The sequence below is a fragment of the Megascapheus bottae genome, chromosome 1, assembly GCF_031878675.1.
Source record: "Megascapheus bottae isolate mThoBot1 chromosome 1, mThoBot2.hap1, whole genome shotgun sequence".
Lineage (NCBI taxonomy): Eukaryota > Metazoa > Chordata > Mammalia > Rodentia > Geomyidae > Megascapheus > Megascapheus bottae.
This window is the reverse complement of record NC_143509.1, coordinates 61,285,783-61,301,946: the sequence shown is the minus strand read 5'-3', so window position 1 is coordinate 61,301,946 and position 16,164 is coordinate 61,285,783.

Sequence of the window (16,164 nt, the reverse complement as noted above, 5' to 3'; positions counted from 1 at the left end):
CTATTTCAAATAACCAAATATGCATATATACAATATATCAGATAATAAGGTGAAATACTGTAACAATATGAGATAACCAAGGGACAGATGAGAAATAACATAACACAACACATTAAGGACAACAATCACTCATTATATGGCTTTTGTTTCAATGCCATTTTTTTTCTGAAGAGATAATGGACTCAACGGAATGACCAACCCCATCTAAAATTAAAATAACAGGATGAGGAGTAAAGTCCAGCAGGAATGTACTTACGCAGCATTTCTGAGTTCAATTCCCTGTACCTTAATATAAAAGCATAAAATTTTCCTAGAGTCAAAAGAATAGCAATAACAAATAAATGTAATAATATTCAGGGGTTGGGCATTTAGCTCAGTGCAAGAGGTCTTGCCTGGCAAGTACAAGTACCTGTGTTCAGTTCTCAGATCTGGAAAAAAATGTAATAATATTCAGGCACTGTAATTTTTTCTCTGAATAAGAGAATATATACTGGAGGAAGGGTTATTTGCTGCAAGTTTTTCACCTCTCTGAATATGCTATGTGCTGGGGGAAAGGAAAGAAGCTCCACATTTTTGCTTTCCATACATTGATGCTGCTACTGTGAGTTTTGAAGCTGGTAAAATGGATCTTTATAATAAGTATAAAGAAATTCTCTTCACTCCACATACAGCCCACAACAGGAAGGTCCTGACTTTCATCTTGATTCCATCACTGGTTTCCAATCTCTTCACCTGTTTTGGTGCCTAGCATTGCTGTCCTGTCTGTGTCACTCCAGTGAAAATAGTATGCAAACAACCAATGAGAGGCACAGACCTAGCTGTGTCCATCCTGGTACTACAGTTTTCAAAAAGTAAAAATAAGCAGGCCATTTCTGTAGATCTGTTTCTCCTTAACACATATGTGCATAGACATTATTTCAATTGACACAAACATATTAATAAAAAATGCCATGAAGATAGCACTCATTTTAACTTAACAAGCACATCTCAATTTCTCCTGTGGCATGGGCCTTCTTAGAGGCTCATGTGAGGATTTTTCTACCAGGACTCTTGAGAAAAGGAAGACAGGCAACTGTTCTTTCCTCCTATCCAACTTTAACATGGTGTCTGTCAAAATTATCCCCAGATGATTCACTTCACTTGACAGAGGGAGATAACTTACTGTCTCACGAGCAGTTCTTCCTTACACAATTTTGTTTCTCTAAGCTTCAGTAGATACAATATAAGCCTAAAATATTTAAGCTTAGAGTACAAATATGTATCTAAGTATATTAAACTTCTTCTTACAAAACTTAGCTTATTTACTTTTTAGTTGCTCTTGTTTGTACGATCAGATGATCTTCCTCCTCTAGTCACACATGGATGTAAAAGCTGTCCACCTAATGTAAGATTTCCTCAGAACAGGGATGTTCTGCTTTAATGGGGAGATTGTCTTAGCCTAACTACCTTATGACCTCTTGTTACTGGGTCATACATTCATAATCTAAAAAGTTATAAAGAGAAAATTTGAATCAGTAGATAATCAATACCCAAAGCATTAGCCTCAGGCTCACTGTCTTCACTGCCAGAGGCATAAGTGTGAGGAAGGTAATTCACTTTTGCACTTAATGCTTTTTTCCCCCCAATACCAAATTCATTTATTATCATTTACTTTACTTTGTTGTATTTCAACACCTATATACAACTAGTTGATCTGATGGATCCACACGTGTTTATGTGTTAATGGAAAAAAGACTAGAAAGACCCCTTTGGGGACAATTTCTCTGTCTTTCTGTGTCCTAGGTGCCAAAAGATATGCTAACAGTGTTTGCTACAAAGCCATTTTCTTTATATTTGAGGTTTTGTAAAAATTGATGTTAAATAAGTGTTTCAGATCAAGAAGACAGAAAGGTGGCATTCAGATGGGTGAGAACTGGCAAGTTTTGTGGCATTCATTTTGTGCAAACTGTGTGTATGTGTGTTTCTTTATGCATGTTAATATTGTGGCTCTTTTACCAGATTGTCAAATATGAGTGGTTTTATTATGTAGACTGTACATTTACCCAGTTGTTAAAGCCAGGAGTTTCTTTGTATTGTTATCTCATAAATAAGAACTTAAATAAAGGGCAATCTTTTCCCCAACACAAGAATAAATCAAATGAATAAAAATCAGGAAACTGAAATGAGTTTATGTGACATAACATCTAGTGGGAGGGTATGAATGAATGAGAAAAGAAATAAGGGACAAATACAACCAGAATATGCAATGTACATATGTGGTGAAGGAAATTAGATATATGAAATTTGTCTGGAGGAGTGGGTAAGGAATAGAAAGCATGGATAATAATGGAAGAGATAGTTCTGATTAAGAAGCTCTTCATACTTATAATATGGACATGTTCAATTGTAGCCTCTTGTAAAAACTTTGGAAGGATAGAAAAAAAATCAGCTGGGCCATGATGTCTCACACCTGTAATCCCAGTTACTCAGGAGATTAAGATCTGAGGATTACAGCTCAAAGCCAGCCCAGACAGAAAAAGGCAGGAGAGTCCTATCTCCAATAAACAAATCGGAAAAGCCAGAAGTGGTACTGTGGATCAAATGGGAGAGTGCTAGCCTTGAGCAAAAGAAGCTCTGGGACAGAGACACGCCCTGAGTTCAAGCCCCAAGACTGGCAGAAACAGCAGTAGCAACAATGACAATAACATTCAAACAAAATAAAACAAAAATGTTGTTATAAGTACCATGAATAGAAAATATTTGAAATGTAACTTTGTAATTTCCTGAAAAAGTAATTTTATAAGCACATCTGATAACAATTGTTATTTTCTATTGAATTCTAATAAATCAATGTTTGAAGCATCATTTTTGTCCTAATTATATTGCAAAAAAATTATTACCTCCAGTTTGTAGTGCAGAAACATTAACATGAATTGACTGAGTCAAAGCCCTATCTATATCCAAAAATGGACATATTAATCAGCATTTAAAAAGAAGCTTCAAGCCTGGTGCTGGTGGCTCATGCCCATAATGCTGGCTACACAAGATATTATGATCTAAGGAGCAAGGCTCAAGTCCAGCCCAGGCAGAAGGCCAGATGTGTAGCTGTGATTTCACTGGTAGAGAACTAATCTTGAGCACAAAAGATCAACAAGAGCGCCCAGGTCCTGAGTCCAAGCCCCAGGACTGGCACAGAAATAAAAAAAGAAAGAATAAGAAAAGAAGCTTCCACAGTTGCAGTTCTGGCAGAATTTTTATGAACATACTAATATCACAGTATGATATATATTATACATGATAAACACACACACACACAGTGCTCCAAAGCTTCCTGTTTCTGACCTTCTGTCTTCATGACCTGAAACGCTCCTTTAGAATCAGTTCCTATTAGGCCTATAAATGGGAATGCTCATAGAAGCATAAAGCTGATTATATCATATTTATTCCATACCAATTTCATTCTCAGTTCCAGCTTCACTAAGAGAACTATATCTCCCCTTAGTACAATCCTGACATAAATAACAGAGCTGCAAGACAGAACTGTAATCCCAGTACTTAGGAGGAGCTGGGAGTTTGGCCTAGTGGTTAAAGTGCTTGCCTACCGTGCATGAAGGCCCAGGTTCGATTCCTTGGTACCACATACAGAGAAAAAAGCCGAAAGTGGTGCTGAGGCTCAAGTGGTAGAGCTCTAACCTTGAGAAAGTCCAAGGACAGTGCTCAGGCCCTGAGCTCAAGCCCGGGACTGGTAAAAAATAAAATAAAATAAATAAAAGAATAAAATAAAAAGAATAAAAGCTGATGAGGAAGAATGGGCTCAGCTGCGGAAGATAGGAAATGTGAATTTCAGTGCAATCAAAACAGCAAAAACAGGTTGACCTCTGTAAGAGGGAATTAGGCCATAGCTGTTGCTCTATGAATTACAGCTCTACAAACTAGACCATGGTCATTACTATAGGCACAGGTACAGTAAATTGATAATTAGTGAGTCAGAACGTAACTGTATTTCCTACTGTAAAATTGTGCCAAATGATCCGCCATAAGCTTGAACTCATGACACTTGTTCATCTTGATCTCTTCTCTGATGGAATAAAACTTGCAATTCAATCCTACAAAGTGTTAGCTATTTAGCTCAATTTGGTGCTATCACAGAATCCTTCTCCTAAGACCACGAGGAGACCAGGAACTCTCTAGTGTCAGTCTGGTATGATTAAACATTTTCCAAGTTGCGTTTTCTGTACTGCATAGCAATGTGTTAGTCAGCTGAGGGGCCACACGTGATAGTAGTCTCATGGTATAAAACCCCAAGCCCCTATCACCTAGTAATACAGTGGACATTGTAACATTACAGCACCACATAATATGCATTGTAGTGATATGGATGAAAACAAACCTAATACATTCCCAGTTCCATCAACATATAATATACTCAAGTATGTACAAGATATAATACTCAATGGTCATGATAATCAATTAGTGTTAATTACTCGTTCATGTCTTTTCTGTACCATACATTCTAGTAGTAGAGTGATGGGTGCTTACAGTTCATGGCTGTAATGTTAGCTACTCAGGAGGCTGAGACCTGAGTATCACCATTGGAAGGAAAGTCTATGTGACAAACAGAAAAAACAGAACTAGTGGTAGAGCACTAGCCTTCAGCAAATGGAGATTAGGGACAGTGTCCAGGTCTAGAGTTCAAGGAACAGGACCAGAAGGGAAGAGATTCATGAAGTGTGGCAGTTTTGTATGTGCTGTGTTTTCCAACTGTTTTGTTTGAATCTAGAGACATGTAATGGTTGACCTGTACCAACTAAATGTTGCAGTTGCATTCTATGCTATTTAGCCAATTTGTCTTTTGTTTCTCAGAGCATATACTTGCTGGTAAGCTGTGTATGGCTGAACATAACCCTCTTTTTTTGTTGGTGCTAAAAACGGGAGGAGACTGCAAAACCCTGGATCACAGAGGCATGCAGTGGGAAAAAAATGAAGGCGTTCCATATTTGGAAGGCTCATCAGATGATATGCATAACAATACCCATACATTGCCCTGTTACTCCTCATTACTTCTTCCTTCAGGCATGTCAGTTCTGCAGCAGGAACAGAGACTCCATAGTTAGCTAGTCTATAATCACATCTAGTGAACATGTAACCTGTGTGCTTTTATTTTTTTCCCTTGTGAAATATAGAAAATAGAAGACAGCAGTCAGGTTGCCCAGAGTTGAAGTAATTTACATAAATAAAGTACTTGGATCAGTGCCTGGCATATATAAAGATTCTTCTTATGTTTATTGTTATTTTACCATGAAAACCAGGGCCAGAAAGAACAAAGGTCTTATCTTTCTTATGTCATTTGGGTGTTGGTTTACTTTTTGTTTTGTCCCCAATACTGGGGCTCCAATTCAGGGCCTGGGTACTCTCCCTTTACCTTTTTCCTAAAGGGTTGTTCACTATCACTTTAAGGCACAGATCTACGTTTAGTCTTTGGGTGGTTGATTTAAAATCCAGGGTTTCATATGACTTTCCTGTTTCGGCTGATTTCAGACCTTAAAACTCAGATCTTAGCCTCCTGAGTAACTAAGATTATATCAAATGACTTATCTTACTTAACAGAGAACCTAGAATTGATTGCTGATTACCTAACTTGAAATCCAGTGCTATTTACAGGGCACCAATTGAACCTAACACTCAAGTTAGTACACATGCTTATACTACATTTTTATTTACCTGATCTTATGAACTTAACAGAGTCTTTCAAAATAATTATTTGGGCACAGAGTTTTGCATGCATTGTGATTTAAAATATTTATTTTAACTTAAAAGTCAAATACATCTGCAAAGAGAAACCTATATCATTTACTTGATACTGTGAGCCAGGCCCAAAGCTAGCACCTTCTGCCTTTTTTTTAACCCACCAGCTGCTCCAGCCATCAAAACTGCAAATGTAGGAGCCAGTCCACTGAACTCACAGGAGGTTTCATTTATTTATGTACAAGAAATTCAGAATGTGGCAAAGGGAATTTAGGAGGAGTGAAATGAGGGCTGTCAGACTAACAGTGACAAATGAGATGTAATTGTTCTCCAAAAGCTTGGAGCCAAAGGGTCTTCCCTTTTCCCCTCCCCTTAATCCCCCTAGCTTCTACCAGCCTATACACAGAGAAGGTGGTTAACAGAGGAAAGCCCTGTGAATAAGCCATGACAGCCCTACATTCAGAAACTGATGTCATTTCCCTAAATACTGTTTGTAAAATGGTAATTATCTGCCAGGCAATGACAGCTGGCACTTAGCGTAGACACACAGAGAGACAGAAAAAAGAGAGAAGGAGAATAAAGGGCCCTGCGTAATTTACCGAAGAGCAGAAAGAGAGAAGGAAACATAATCAGAAAAAATAAAATGATTACTAGTGTGTGATGGGGTGAAAATTGCTTTGGGCATTTTTTTTTCTTCAGAGAACACAAAATTGAATTGGAAGAATGAAGCTACAGTTCCATGATACACACTGGAAGAGAAGACACTGCATTAAGGCAAGCAAAAAGAAAAAAGGAAAATACCAAACTTTCTAGGTTGGAAAAAATTAGCATGAAAATTTGTATATACCTTGCTTCTCAAACAGGAACCACTCAGCCTGCCAATACAGAGCAATATACCCAAGAATATTCAAGTATATCCTTGAGCCTCAAAAATGATGCTGTAGTCTCTTGTGCCATTCCTTTGGCTTACTGGGATCGTTTAGTGTATAAATCTGGATAGACCCTAGTGCCCAGTTACTAAAACATAAATCTTAGTAGCATTGTGAAAGTGTTTTGCAGATGTGCTAACTAACTAATCGGCTGGCTTTATGTAAAGGCTATCACGTTGTGTAAGATGGCTAAACCTAATTCAATATGGAAAGGCCTAGTAATGAACTGAAATATCCCTAAACAACCTCGGATAAGAAAATGTCCCTATGGACAGCTCCTGCTTGAGAAGTTTTAAAGCGTTCCTCCTGATTGCCTGTCTTGTAGTTCTGAGGCATGTCTCACAATTCTATTACTATAGCTTTTTTCATAAATCAAATTCCTTCTCTTTCTAGTCTTTGATTCCTCCCACTCTTCAGATGTGTCTGATGGAATCCTGTTGAATTTATCAAGTGTCACATACAGTGATTTGCTTAATTAATGGTAAGCTGTATCCTCTTAAAATTCTGAAGTTGAAATCTTGATCCCCAATAACACTGAATGCACTGCAGATAAGTTCATTGCAAATGAAACTACTAAAATCAAAGTCACTAAGAGTGGGCTATACTCCCAGTATGACGAATTTCTTATTAAAAGGGAATATTTAAGAACAAGATAATGGCCAAAAAATGGTCTGTGAAGATGACAGAAAAAGTCAGAGGGATGCTGTAGAAGTCAAGCCATATCAGAGATGTTAAGGAGGCCACAGGAAGGCAGATGAGAGGCTGATTCACAAGCCAGGATTTTTCAATATTTTTTTGGTTTTATATGAAGTTTTGAACTACTTTTCTATTTCAAGGAAACTGATGATGGGCTTTTGATACGTATTGCATTAAATTTTTCAATTGCTGACTTCAAACCTGAATACCCTCAAGTAAAACAATGAAACAATTTTTGGAAAGATTGGCTGCTGGCATTGTTTATATGTAATACATATATTACACATTTAACATTATTCTATTACTTGAACCAATCTACCATTGTAAATAAAAATGTCCAGATGTCTTAGAAGTTTATTTATTGTTAATCTACTAGTTTATTTAATTCTCCTGTGTCTAGCAGAACCCATTGATGATAAAGAAGTTTGTAGGCATCAAATTTCTAGGCTATGAAAAGTTTTGGAATTACAAGGAAGAAACACTGATGCTGGAATTGTGTGGTATAAAGCTGTCACTCTTTGAATTATAGTTATAGATTTCACAATGTAAATGGCTGTCAGTGGAAGATTACAGATTTCATGTATTCCAAGAAACTTAGCTTAACTTAACGCTGAATCAATGACTTCCTAGCCAAAGTGAGTTAAAACATTTTAGTTTCGGGGGCTGGGAGTTTGGCCTAGCATGCACAAAGACCCGGGTTCGATTCCTCAGTATCACATACATAGAAAAAAGCCGGAAGTGGTTCTGTGGCTCAAGTGGTAGAGCACTAGCCTTGAGAAACATCCAAGGACAGTGCTCAGGCCCTGAGTTCAAGCCCCACGACTGGCAAAAAAAAAAAAATTTAGTTTCTGATATAATGTGCTCATTAAACTTATAGAACAAGATCTCTCAACATTCAGTATGTTTCGCAAGGGATGACACACAAAAGGACATTTCAAAGAACATATGAACCAAATTTTATCAAACTTAGCCATCATTTTCCACAATATTTGTTATATGGACCTAGCATCTTTATTAAATATTATCTTTTGAATATCTACTTAATTGTATTTGTTATTATCATAAAGTTACATTATTGTAGCCAGTTGTGGTGACTTCGCGCCTGTAATCCCAGCTATTCAGGAGGCTGAGATCTGAGGATCAAGGTTCAAAGCCAGCCCAGGCTGAGACTCTTATCTCCAATTAAACTCTAGAAAGCAGGAAGTGGGTCTTGGCTCAATGGTAGGGCATTAGCCTTTAGCTGAAGAGCTCAGGGTCAGTGCCCAGGCTGAGTTCAAGCCATATGACCCACAATCAATCAATCAATCAATCAATCTATCTATCTATATCTATCTATCTATATGTATATATAGTTATATACAGAAATGAAATATCACTTGGTGTAGACAAATCAACATGGAAAAATTATTCTAAAATATTATTAGTAACACCATCTGGTTGGACACCATACACAATGGATAATATATATATATTCTTTCTTTGCCTGTCCTGTGCTTGAATTCAGGGCATGAGCACTCTCCTTGGGTCTTCTCAAGGCTAGAGTTCTACTATTTGAGCCATAGCACAAATTTGGCTTTCTTTTTTCTTCTATGTATGTGGTACCATGGAATTGAATCCATGTCTTTGAGAATGCTAGGCAAGCACTCTATCAGTAGGCCAAACTCCCGGCCAATATATTTTAAAGATTTTTTTTTTTGCCAGTCATGGGGATTTTGCACTGTCCCTGACCTCTTGCCACAGCTCCACTTCATGTTTTGTTTTCAGTGGTTAGAGATAAAGAGTTTCACAGGGACATTTCTACCCAGTCTGGCTTTCTACTGCTCATATCTCAGCTTCCTAAGTAATTAGGAGTATAGGTTTGAGCAATAGGCGCTCGTCCTAAACATTCTCATATAAGTAGTAACTTTCTACTCCATAATGTATAGTTATAACAATTTGTAAAACATTTTCAATCCATAATATGGATCATATGATAAATCAAAAGTATGGTTATTGGCAGTAGGGACTAGACATGATTATTTTTTCATGTCTGATGACGTTTCAAAAAATGTTATTTTAATGTCCCTCAAAACCATGAATCTAATGAGAATAAAAATTCATTAAGAATTAGTTTTATATAACCTCATCCTTTTTAACTTAATGAATTGACTTTGTTTTTCTAACCTCTCCATTTTATTTTGCTTTACACTTGAATGAGATAGGTTTAATATTTGATTACTAAAGTATCTGTGTTCACACTTGTGCAAGCTAAATATATGCAATTTAGCTTCCTTTCCTGGAAAATCAGTCCTACTACAGACTCTAATGTATGAAAACTGTATATAATATCAAGTGTGGTCTCCTTTAGACAAATGATCAATTCAATAATTTTTATAATTGTTTTGTAAACACCTAATTATATAACTATTTCTTTAATAAAAGTCAATGGACTATCTAAACACACAACACATGAGAGGTAATAGGTTAATTATTGAAAAGTCTAATTTAACTTCCATCACCATGTTGCATAGGATTTGACAAAACTTCTAAACTCTGTTCCTCCAGGTCCTCATTTCTTTATTTTGGGAATATTTAAGTCACTTCTTTACAGAGGATAATGGAGATTAACCTATAAAAAAGCATGGAATTAATCCTTTGTTAATCTCATATTGTTACTGTATCTGACTTTGTTACCTGGTATATTGTATATATGTTTATTTGATTATTTGAAATAGGAAATGGAAGGGGGAAGTCAAGATGGGGACAAAACCATGAGAAGGGGTATAAATGTGTGAGAAGTAATGCACCTACTATCTGTTGAATGTAACTGTAATTTACACTAGTCATGAATGTCATGCTTTTTTTTTAATTGTCGGGCTAATATATGGATATATACAATATACCAGGTAACAAAGTCAGATACAGTAACAATAAAGGATTAATTCCATGCTTTTTATAGGTTAATCTCCATTATTTGTCATTATTTATCATTATTTGTCATTATTTATCATTATTTGTCATTATTTAGCATTCTGCACAATTTGTTTCTGAACATCTTAGTTTGAATTTTATTTGTTTATGTTTATATGGCACCGGGAATCAAAGCCAGGGCTTATTATGAATGTTAGGCAAACACTCGACAACTAAGCCAAATTCCCAGTCCCTTAGTTTCATTTTTATGCTGCAATTTTCTATTTGTAATTAACAACATAAGAAGTATTCATATATGAAGTGGAGAAATGGATGGAAAGAGGAGTTGATCTGCAATTATGTTAGTTCCTTTCAAGTTTTACAATAGTTCCCAAGTAATAAATACCAGGATTCTCTCCTTATATCAGCTCATTCTTTACACAAGTAATAAAATATCGCATACCTCCAGCTGAATTTGATGGTTATAAATGAGAATTTCTTTTTGTTGCAGAAGAAATTGAATCATTTATATTTATTGTATAACTCTCCATGAAGAGTCATCACAAAGAACCTGGAAGGTTGATATTAATAAGTTGAAGTTAGCTTTTAAACATTGGATTGATAGCTGGTGGCTTATGCCTGTCATCTAAGCTACTGAAAGCATGAGATCTGTGTTCAGTTCAGGGAGAAAATCTGTGAGACTCTGTCTTAAATAACCAGTTTAAAAAGAAAAAGAAGAAAATAAAAAGAACAACAGGGGCTGGAGGTACGACTCAAGTGACAGATCATTAGCCAATCAAGCATGAGGTTCAAATTAAGAATTACATCTGAGTCATGTGAATCACCTTAACCTTAAACACAGTGAAAACAACTGGTACTTAATTTATGAGTAAAAGATTTCTGATACAATATGAAGCAGAGAGTTTGTTTTTGATTTGAGCCAAGTCTATTAGAAGAAGAGTAATGTAATCACAGATGAAAAATTTCAGTGTCAGAAAAAACACAGAAGAGCTTTGTCACAATTGAGGGGCTGGATATATCATATAGGATAGATAGCTAAGATTCAGGTAGAAGGCTAAAACTCTCATTTAAACATATAACCAGATGATTTATTAATATCCAAGCACTGTGCAGGCAGCATTACTTTTGAAAGGTGCAGACTTTATTTAGTGTTCACAATCAAATGAAAATGCAGAAAACAAAGAGATAAGTGAATCAGAAAGAATTTAGTCAATTAAAAGAAACTTTTGATAATATGTTACATATCAGTAGAAAGGTTATGGCCTAAAGTGAGAGGTGAAGAATACACCTGTTTAGAAAGCAACCTTACATGTTTACCTTTTATGGTAAGAAAGAGATAACAGAAGGCACTAGCCAGAGAAAAATATTCCAGACCAAAAAATCAACAAAATCTTAAAGTACAGTGAAGTCTGTAAAATAAGCAAAATGTAATGTACTTGAGGACCCAAAGGTGAGTCAATGAATGTTCACTTTTGACAGCAAAAACAAAAACTGTAAGAATTTAAAAGGAAAACAAATTTGAATATACATATACCTTATATATGTATGTGCATATATATATATATATATATATAAAATGATGAGGGAGTCTACTCTATGGTAAGTAAAAATGGATTTCTTTCAGAGAGAAATTGGAATATATTTGAGATCACAAAAGTAGTAAATAATAACTGGATTGTAAGGATCAATGACAAACTAGAATTGGATGATGTATGAGCAGGATGCGCAGTAAACAGGTTACTGAAAACAGGCTAGAAGCTGATGATCTGTTTAACCAGTTCCTTTTAATTTTTTACCTTCTTTATCTTCCGTTCTGTCTTAAGATGTCCTGGTTCTCAAAGAACTTAACCAACCTTTACTGACCATTTGATACTCTTGGATGGTTCGAGTTAGAATACTATATTCATGTACATAGTGAGAGTTGGGAAGCTTTTTATTGTAAATACCATTGGAACCAGACAGCCAAGTCCTGCTAGGAAATGAGGTTAGAACATAACAAAGACGAAGCCCAACGGCCAATTTTAGAAATCAGAGGCGTTGGCAATAAAATTGGTGTGGACTGCTTGGTGGAAAGCCTTCAAATAGCCATAAACAATCATTTATTTGGAGGACACTGTACCCATTGACAGAAATACTGTCTACTATGCCTTTTCTCTTAGTGGTCTCTGCTACTTAGCATCATCTAGGGATCAAGTTTCTCACACATCAACATTGCAAACCATGTCCAAACCATAACTACCTTAATTCTGTATTTATATGTCTATTGTTTCCTCCTCAGGATATTTCTGTGTTCAGAATGGTGCAATCTACTGACAATAAATAGTGTCAATAGAAAGAGCAGAACATTAAGACTGGATGGGAAAAAATAGATCCAGATAAAGGAAAATTTGTAGGAGCTCCAAGGAATCAAATTTCTAACAGGAATGGATGGCTATTATTAAATTACTATAGTCAAGTGACACTCAAAATGTTTGTAAAGGAAGGCACTCATTCATTAAATAGCTATTCCATGAGGAATTCTGCATACATAGAATTTATCATTTATTCTTTTTTTTGCCAGTCATAGGTCTTGAATTCAGGACCTAGGCACTGACATTGAGTTTTCTCAAGGCTAACATTCTGTTACTTGAACCATAACACCACTTTTTTCTGTGTATGTGGTACCAAATAATTGAACCCAGGGCTTACTAGGCCACACTTCGAGCCCTTATCATTTGTACTCATAATATTGAGTACAAATATTATCTTCCTTTTACAAAGAGAGGCATCTGCTCTTATCTTGTTTAGTGTTTAGGATTACGTGAGAAATGATTGTGCTCATTATGCTCTCTGGCAATCTGAAATACAGATAAAATTAATTTTTAGAAAAAGGTCTTACCATTGTAAATACATAGACTGCCCACAACAAGCATTTTACTTACCTTACTTTATCAAACCTAAAGCAACAGAAACCATGGAAAAGCTTAGTATAAGGTTTTTAACTTAGAAAAGTTGTTCACATCACTTTAATACAATTGCTTAGGATGTAAGCTGAGAGAAAGGAATTGAGTCTACCAAGAGTATAAATAATTTTTAAAAAGTAGAATGATATTTAAGGCATAAATGCACAGTTTTGCTAACTTAATCATGACAAAAGAAAAAATGTTTAATAATAATTCTATTTCAAAGACAGATTAACTTATCTATGTCAAGTGATACACTATAGAATTATTTTTACAGCTTTTATTTGTATAGTGTTAGGAAAAAAAACTGGTGATTTCCTTTCCATTGAATCAAAAGAGTTGACACCAAATTTGATACTTCAAAATTATATATTAACTGAGTCTTCACAATCATAAAAACTAACTTGTTCCTGTACTAAACTGTTCTTTACTCACGAACTTCTCTTTAATATTTCAACTAAGTTTTATCTTTGCAGCTCAGACCCAACTTACTCAATTACTTGTGGGAATAACTGATCCTCCTTCTCATTTCCGGTATTTCCTTTCCATATAGAAGTAGTTACCTTCATCTCTGTTATCTTTCTTCCAGTCTGAACATGCCCTGTTCCTTTAATGTTGCCTTATAGATCTCATTTTCCAAGCCTTTTATCATTTTTGTTGCTCTCTTCTGAACTGATTCTAACTTATCTATGATTCTCTTTCAACTAAGCAACAAATACTGAACACAGTTACCCAACTGATGCCTAAACAGTGCTGATGGAGCAAAAAATTACTTTTTATTTCATCAATGTTCTGTATATTAATGAACTCGTAACAGTGTCTGTGATTTCATGCGACACCATCGTATTGTAGACACATACTTATCATTTGTTGTAGCCTACATTCATTATAGCTTATATTTCCATCTCCACACTATTATTGAATCTCTTATATTTTTCTTGAATCCCTCTTTATTGATTTCAGTCCCTCTTGTTTATCAGAGCAATGGTTGGAGATACTAACCTCAAATTTAAGTCCACTGGCATATAATCAAGTTTTCAGCTGTGAAAATGATGAAGTATTCTTGTTTTATCTCACCAAATCCCTGAATATAGAGCTATGTATGTATAATTCTGAGAGAGAGTGGGGAGATGAATGTGTATACGGGCACGTGTGTATGTATGTATTTATCTATCTATACATAGACTTAGCTATGTGAGGGTGCGGGGAGATTTTCATAGATGTTAATTATTAATTACAATCCAGTTTGTCCTATCTGAACACTGTCCTTGGGCTTTTTCAAGGATAGAGCTCTACCATTTAAGCCACAGACCACTTCCAGCTTTTTCATGTATGTGGTACCAATGAATGGAAACCAGGGCTTCATGCATGCTAGGCAACTACTCTATCATGAGGCCATGCTCCTGTCCTCTCTTCTACCATTCTTTTTTGTTTTTTTGTCAGTGTTGGGGCTTGAACTCTGGGCCTGGGTGCTGTCCCTGAGTTCTTCAGCTCAAGGCCGGTGCTCTACCACTGGAGCCACAGTGCCACTTCTGGTTTTCTGGCAATTAATTAGAGATAAGTGTCTCATGGACTTTAGTGACTGGGTTGGTTTTGAACTGCAATCCTCAGGTATCAGCCTCCTGAGAGACTAGGATTACAGGTTTGAGCCACTGGCTCCTGGCCCTATACTACCATTCTTAATAGCTATGCTATAACAAATGCCACCTATATTTGAGACTGTTAGCCATTGCACCTACTCTATGTAGTGATATTTTTGAGTTCAGATTAAATTTTATAGCACAAACTTATGACTAAAGGTAGCTAGTAATTCCCTCTCTGTTATAAACACACATACATATACATGTGAACATATGCACATCTTATATATATACATTCATATACATATATTTATGTACATAGATATATACTTAATATATATAAAGAAAATCTGAACCTGAACATCATATGCTGGAACTTACAACTAAGCTTTTATCAATGTACCCATACTTACTGTACTTCAATTTGCACATGAATGCTAGTTACAGTAACAAGTATTTTACTGATTCTGCTAACTCCAGACAAGATTTTATGAAAACCATGAAAGTGTTTCACTCCATGGCATCTTCTTTTAGAGTATGGTGCTGGTGTTATGAATGATGAAATCTTTGTTTCTGAGAGCAGAGATGATTCTAGACACAAAATTACTATTTATTAGGTAAAAGTCCTGATATCTAAAAGCTTATGAACAATGTTGATAATAGGTTGTTCCTCTCTTTAAATTAAAAAGGCATCCCAACTAAGGCTATTTGGTAATTAACTTGACTTCTATTTGTTTCCTTATTTCAAAGAAATTGGATCCAAAACTATCCATCCAATTCACTGGCCTAAGTCAATGGTTACTAAATGAGGTGCTAAGGCTCTGCTGGGTATTTTAAAAGATCCTAAGGGATGCTGTAGATTTTAGTAGACTAGAATTAAGAAAGTACAATGCTTGTTTAATTAAGGTTTTATGAGCTGACTGTGTGACTTGCCCACATCAGCAACTTAGCCCTGAAACTTTTCAACCCCAAAGTGCACATATGCTCACGTAAGTAGCAAACACAGTATGTAACTGCTTCTAGGAATTGATCTAAAGAACTATTTTTTCAAAATAGACTTGCCACAGGGCTAATATAAATGTATCTACTGCTTAGCAAAAGAGAAGTGACATGAATTGTAACGGACAAATACAAATTTTATTATTGGAAATTTTAGGTAATGTAATCCACAAAAATAAATGAATTTGTTGTTCCAGGGCAGAAGGTTTTCCTTAACTTTCATCTCTATTTCATCCTCTCCTAAAAGGTATTCTTGGTGGAAAAAAAAGTGTGTCAAAGTGTTTGGTGTGCAATAGATAAATGAGCAAATTATCTACTAAATAGAGAAACTTCCTGGAAGACCACTTTAGAAGACATTGTAATGTGTATGAGTTCATATTTTGA